This window comes from Mustela nigripes, chromosome 14 (genome assembly GCF_022355385.1).
Source record: "Mustela nigripes isolate SB6536 chromosome 14, MUSNIG.SB6536, whole genome shotgun sequence".
Classification (NCBI taxonomy): Eukaryota; Metazoa; Chordata; class Mammalia; order Carnivora; family Mustelidae; genus Mustela; species Mustela nigripes.
In genome coordinates, this window is record NC_081570.1 from 78035374 (window position 1) to 78041957 (window position 6584).

At 45.8% G+C, this 6584-nt stretch overlaps 1 protein-coding gene across 3 annotated transcripts in view; it reads right to left on the reverse strand.

The window, feature by feature from the left end:
* The window catches only part of TGFBR3 (transforming growth factor beta receptor 3), a 197505-nt gene extending 191251 nt beyond the window's left edge, over positions 1-6254 (reverse strand). Inside the window, exon 1 of one of the 3 annotated variants that reach the window (XM_059375372.1) lies at positions 5923-6254. The gene's annotated coding sequence lies outside the window, so the exon portion shown is untranslated. Of the gene's footprint in view, positions 1-5698; positions 5889-5922 lie in introns of those variants that run through there. The other 2 variants (XM_059375370.1, XM_059375371.1) reach the window with 2 other exon arrangements.
* Between the last annotated feature and the right edge of the window lie 330 nt (positions 6255-6584).

Here is a 6584-nt window from a genome sequence, read left to right on the forward strand (position 1 = left end):
ATCCAAAGTTCTGCTAGACCATCCACCTAGTCCTTGGTGTTCTTACCCATCAGTGGTGGTTAGTCATCAGATATAAAAAGCTGCAGACCTTCTCCCAGGGCAATCCAATCAACAGGAAAGCCCAAGGACTAGTATCTATAAAACTGTTTTCTAGGGCGCCTGGGTGGCTCAGTGGGTTAAGCCGCTGCCTTCGGCTCAGGTCATGATCTCAGGGTCCTGGGATCGGGTATCCAAAGTTCTGCTAGACCATCCACCTAGTCCTTGGTGTTCTTACCCATCAGTGGTGGTTAGTCATCAGATATAAAAAGCTGCAGACCTTCTCCCAGGGCAATCCAATCAACAGGAAAGCCCAAGGACTAGTATCTATAAAACTGTTTTCTAGGGCGCCTGGGTGGCTCAGTGGGTTAAGCCGCTGCCTTCGGCTCAGGTCATGATCTCAGGGTCCTGGGATCGGGTCCCGCATCGGGCTTTCTGCTCAGCGGGGAGCCTGCTTCCCCTCTCTCTCTCTCTCTCTGCCTGCTTCTCCATCTACTTGTGATTTCTCTCTGTCAAATAAATAAATAAAATCTTTAAAAAAAAAAACTGTTTTCTAAAGATCATTTTCTGAAGGACTAATTAACTTAAATGTGTTTTTACAAATGTTCCATCTGCAATTTCACACAAAATCCTGACCTTCAGCATGTACCAAGGAAATGAATTATGTACTTGGAAGGACAAACAAGCAGACGCTTCCTTCTCTACAAACAGCGCCCCACTCTGACCCCCTTTCCCTCGGAGCCCAGCGTCCAAGAGATAGGGAGTATCTGCTTCTGTATTACCATCCTTTTTCATAAAGTAAAGATAGAGATGACATTTTCGATTTAATTCTAAATTATTACTATGGCAACAATTTAACATTAAATCCTAAAAATGAACTTTGCTATAGTCCACTCTAATTCAGAGTCCTCTTGCCAGACTCGAAGGTTTCAGCACCAACATCAGTATTAATCTTTTTTCTCCTAGGATTACGTTTAAGCAGGAGATACCAGGATGACCTAAGGGCATGACTCTAGGGCTCTTATTTCAGACCTTCAGTAATGATCTCAATTTTAAAAGATATCATGCCTTGTAAGTATGCCCTTAGTTATCCTCTTACAAAGTCTTAAAGGTTGGCCTAGAAAACCAAAGAAAAAATGCACAAGGTCCAAATCAGAGTGGCCTCTAGAGAATGTTTACAAATGTTGTTTCAAAAACTAAATATTGGCACACATCTTGGTTGAGAGATAAAAATCATTACTCTCCCTCTGAAAGAAGGAAAAATATTCAGAAATCTGTGCTGAATCTTAAGCACGGGCTTTGCAAACAGAGAAAATAAGGCTCAATGTCGGTTAACAAACAAATGTTTTATTTCAAAAGATATAAAACAAGAAATCTAGAAATGGACAGAGCCCAGGAAATGGACCTAGATCATTTTTTTATAAAGTCCTTCTAAGCTGTGTTGATTTATTTCAGCTTGACTGGAAACCAACCAAATTAGCAATAGCTTATATTTTATGAAATGCTACAAAGAGACAATGCTGACATTCCAAGTGTTAACTCTGAAGATGTGGAACCAGAGAAATTACTGCCACGGATCTTGGTGCAGTAATTTTCTTTAAAAGCCACAAAAAGCTCTTACTGAAACAGTTAAAGGCTAACTGTTATTTGTGGAAGGCTACCTTTTCATAACACCTGGATTTGCTTATTTACATTCCAAACTGTCCATATTTCTAGAGGTGATACAAGATTACTTACAAGGTAAAGACCCCTAAAAGCATTTACTTGAGTTAAGCAAATTTCAAAAGGTACTTAATATTAAGTTTCAAAATTTCAGAAGTTAAAAATCACCAGGAAAATGGGGCGCCTGGGTGGCTCAGTGGATTAAAGCCTTGCCTTCGGCTCAGGTCATGATCCCAGGATCCTGGGATCCAGTCCCGCATGGGGATCTCTGCTCAGCAGAGACCCTGCTTCCTCCTTCTCTCTCTCTGCCTGCCTCTCTGCCTACTTGTGATCTTTGTCTGTCAAATAAATAAATAAAATCTTAAAAAAAAAAAAAATCACCAAGAAAATGCTCCAATGTACAAAAGTGATAAAATCATTTTCAAGCAGCTGTTAAGAGCAATTAAAGAAGAAAAGGGGGATAACTGTCCTCATTAATTAATGAACCTGAAAATTATAATAAGACTTTGTCCAACAGCAATCAAGGGAAAAAAATATTTTCAAGATGAGTTATCCAGAACAGAGGTAATTCAAAAAGATGACAGCAAATTCACCCAGAAAAAAATATTACAGCAATAGCAATACTTACCAGTCATCCTCTAAATTCTAACTGTTCTGTTAGTCCGAAATGTCAAGTCAGGACTTTCCAGATTTATCATCCCAGGAAATCAGTGGTCACTTAAGTCCTAAATAAGTCAGTGGTAACCACCTTAGCAGTGCCATACTCAAGAGGACATTCGAATTCCTAGGCCGCTTAGGTCCAGATTCTGCCCTTCAGCAAAGTCACCTGACTTTTACAAGAAGCAACTCAGTTTGCATGCAAAAGGGAAAGATTAATTCCTTTGAGACTTAAAAAGAATAAGACAATACCTTCTTTTAAGCAAAGCCATTCTGTCAATCTATAAAGGCTTTCCAAGACAAAGCCTTAGGAAGCCTTAAGGCATCTTGGCCCCCAGCTTTAAGAGACTTGAAAGAGGACAGCTAATTTGCCAAACTCCAAGACCAGGAACCAGAAGCCTATTAAGGGTAGGGGGCTGAAATATGTTGCTGAAGAGCGCAGTACATCAGAGCATGGAAAACTAAGTTAAATCATAAATAAGATGCTACCCTGAAGGAACTATTGCAATGCTGAGATTTATAAAGAAGGGACGAAATTTGAAAGTTATTTTTTATTTTTTTTCAAAATTGTTTTTTAAAAGGATCCACATGACCTTAGCCTGCTAAATGAAATAAAGTAAAAACTACCTGATACACAAGAAACAAGAAAGGAAACCGGCCTACAAAACTGCAGGCAAAGACTGAAAACTTTTTCCAAAACTCAGCCACCTGAGTGGCTCAATCAGTTAAACGTCTGCCTTTGGCTCAGGTCATGATCCCAGGGTCTTGGGACCCAGCCCCACATCAGGCTCCCTGATCAGCCAGGAACATGCTTCTCCCTCTCCCTGCCTCTCCCCTGGCTTGTGCGTATGCACCCGTTTTCTCTGTCAAATAAATAAAATCTTTAAAAATAAATAAATAAATAAAACTTAGTTTTACTGTATTTCCAAGGATGTTAATTCTTAAAAATATTTATATTATATTTATAAGAATGAGTGTCTATGGACACATCACACCTTTACTAGACAAACAGGATACTTCTGAACTATTACTGTTTACTAAACTATAAGCCTCTGAAGAATGCCTAGAATTGCTGTTATTCAGGACTGTTATTGCACGTGGAAGATGTTGATCAAGAATGATAATGACAGGATTCTAAGTGCACCAACCTCCTTGAGAACAAATTTACTACGTCCAATTTTCTACAAAAGACAAATCAGGATCATTAAAAGATTCAAAATGAAACTCTTCGGACTCCCAGTTCTCCTAGATAACTTGAAATATTATACAAAGTGCAGAAGATCATCTTAAAGACACTTCTTAGGGAAAACAAATGGCAAAAACCACGTGCAAGTGTATTTAATGTCTGTCCAGCCACCAGAGTTCTTGACATATGTCCAACATATAGGCTTGGTCCTCAAGGTCATTCTTATTGTAATCAATTGAAATTAAACGCAGCTTTCCACTGTAAACTCAGAAAGCAACTTGGTGATTTTGCTAGATAAAGCCACAACGTTTTCCATTTCTGAAACGTATGTTTAACACCCTAAAAACTAGTTTAAGTGCCTAATAGACATCAATGGTGTGTTATACTCCCCCTATTGGCTAATACTCAAAATAACAATGAATTCCCCAGAGGTTGCCTTTGAAGTGCTGGGGTTCAAAAGTAAGTTGGAGATTTTTATATTTAAAAACATGAACTGGATCAACAGTTGTTAAGCAAAGCTGCCATGTAATGGTCTGATTCCATCAAAACAGGAAAAATTAAAGCTGACAAATGACAAACTGAAGGGCTGAAAATATGCTGAAGCTTGAAACACTAAACAATGCAGAATTAAAGCCAAAAGCAGAGAACACCAAGAAACAGAGCAACATCCTTTAACTGACACAATGGCATGAAATCCATTTCATTTTAATAGCCCTTAAGGGGGTAAGAATTATTTCCCTGCCTCCTGTGCCAACCCCAAGCTGTTTCCTAAGGAAGCCAAGTAACTCTGACAATGTGTAGAGAATAAAAGAAATTAAGAATAAAGATTCATATTAATAGTAATCCGGGTTCTGTTTTTAATTACTTGGATCCAGTTTCGGAGCTGCAATGTGGCACCCCAGTAAGCACATCACCTAAATTAATCACAGATACCTTATTCCTGTTTCAAGGGATATGGCCAACTAAAATGGAAAGCTGAACAACGTGGGAAGACGCCTGGGCTCACCGCACCCAAACCTGACTGCACTTGCGGCACTCGGTGACTGAACTAGCTCTGGAGTCAGAACAGAAAATAATGGGTGAGCTGGAGCAAGTAACTAACCTCTACAGTCTCATCTGAGAAATGGGGCTGACAGTGTTTTAACCACAGAGCGGGTGTGAAGTTTAAGTGGTCCGCAAGGCATACAGGAGAGTGATACACAGTTTGGGCTCAAGGAACGTCAGTTACCATTGTTCAAGAGAAATAGCTGACTTCACAGTGAAGTTACTGCGCCTTACAGTACCATTTCAGGATAATTAAAAAGTCTTGACCAGTGCTTCGTTCCTTATAGAGACTTCTTTCCACCCAGACCGCTCACTTTTCTTCTAAGGGAGATGATCAGAAAACCCACGGTTCCCCCCTCGCAGGCTGTCACTGCTACCATCCTTTACCCCCTTTGCTCGTTTCCCATCACCTCTGGGCTCAGGACAAGCAGTTCGAACACTTGCTCGGCGCTAGTACTTTACATATATTAAATCATTCAATCTTCACAGTGACTTTATGAGACCTATTATTATCCCCATTTCCCAGCTAAGGAAATAAGCGACTTTCTTTTCTCAGCTCTTTTAGAACACACTAAATCCATTAGGTTCCACTGTGCCAAGGTAATCCACGCTTGACAATGCCGGGTAACTACACTACCTGATTCTGCAAAGTGGGCAAATGCCCTAATAACAAGTCTGCAAGCAGATTCTTCTAGCAACAGCCCAAAGACTTCCAGTTTGTTCTAATCAAATTAACATGCTAAGAGAACCCTTCAAAATGAACTGGGTACTGGGCTAATCTGTTAGCAGGGGGGAAGCGTTGTATGCGGGGCTCCGGGCTGCAGCGCTGCTCTCCGCGCCGCCCGCACCACACCGGGAGGGTGCCTGCTGCCGGGAGCGCCGCTCACGTCGGTGCGCTAGTCCCAGGGCGCAGCCTACGCAACGGCAAATGAGTGCAAACCCACAACAAACCTCTCCCACCACGCTGTCACGCGCCCAAGTGGAAGTGGTCCGCGGCCGGCGGGGGTCGGAAGAAACCGCGGAGAGGAAGAGCGAGGACAGGAGTCTTCCCCCAGGACAGCGCATCGCCGCGAGCGCTGCCCACCCGACCCAGGTCGGCCGCTCCCCACGCACCGCGGGCCACGGGTCCCGGCTCTTCCGAGCGTAAACACTGCCGGACCAACGCCGCCCTCCCGAGCCCGGGGGTCCGGGCGGCCGGTGCGACCCCGGCCGCGAACAGGCACGGAGCCTCGCGCAGCGCCGACAAGCACCGCGCAGCCTGCAGAGCCCGCGGCCGTTACGGGCGCAAGGCTAGTGGCGCGGGCTGCAGCGCCGCGCGGGGCCGGGCCCGCACGTACCTCGGAGGCGGCGTGTCAGGCGGAGATCCACCCGCCGCAAGTTGGAAGAGAGCAGAGGAAAGTTTCCCCGCCCAGCGCTCGGCGGCCGCGAGCTTCGGCAGCTGCTGCGCCGCGGCACAACTACGCCATCCGGACCCGCCGGGACTTTCACCTCCTGCAGGGCGCTCCGGGAATCGCCCAGGGAAAGCGACCGGGCACGAGAGCCGCTGACGTCCCTCCCTCACTCACTGAGGAGAGGAAAGCGCCGCTCTGCGTCCCCGAAACCCTCGATTACCCCCATCGGGCCGACCCAGCGCACTGGCTCTGCCTCACACACACGCGCGGGCGGGGACGGGCAAGACGCCACAGCAATCAGCGCGCGGGGGGAAGGGCGCTCCTCCGCCACCGCCCCACCGAGGGCTCCGCGCGGCCCGGAGACTCCTCCTCCCGCCTCCCGCCTCCTCTCTCCTCCCCCTTTTCCTCCCCGGCTGATGGATGAGTCCCGAGCGCTGCTGGAGCCAGCGTTTCCCCTCGGGCTGAGGAGGGAGGGAGGGAAGGAGCACCAGGAACGCGCGGGCTGCTACGCGCCGGAGGTGGGGCGGCGAGTGGGTGTCTCAGTCCTGGGGGCGGTGGGTGGAGATAGGGGGACGCGGACGCCAGAGGCAGGGATCCGCTCCCTCAAA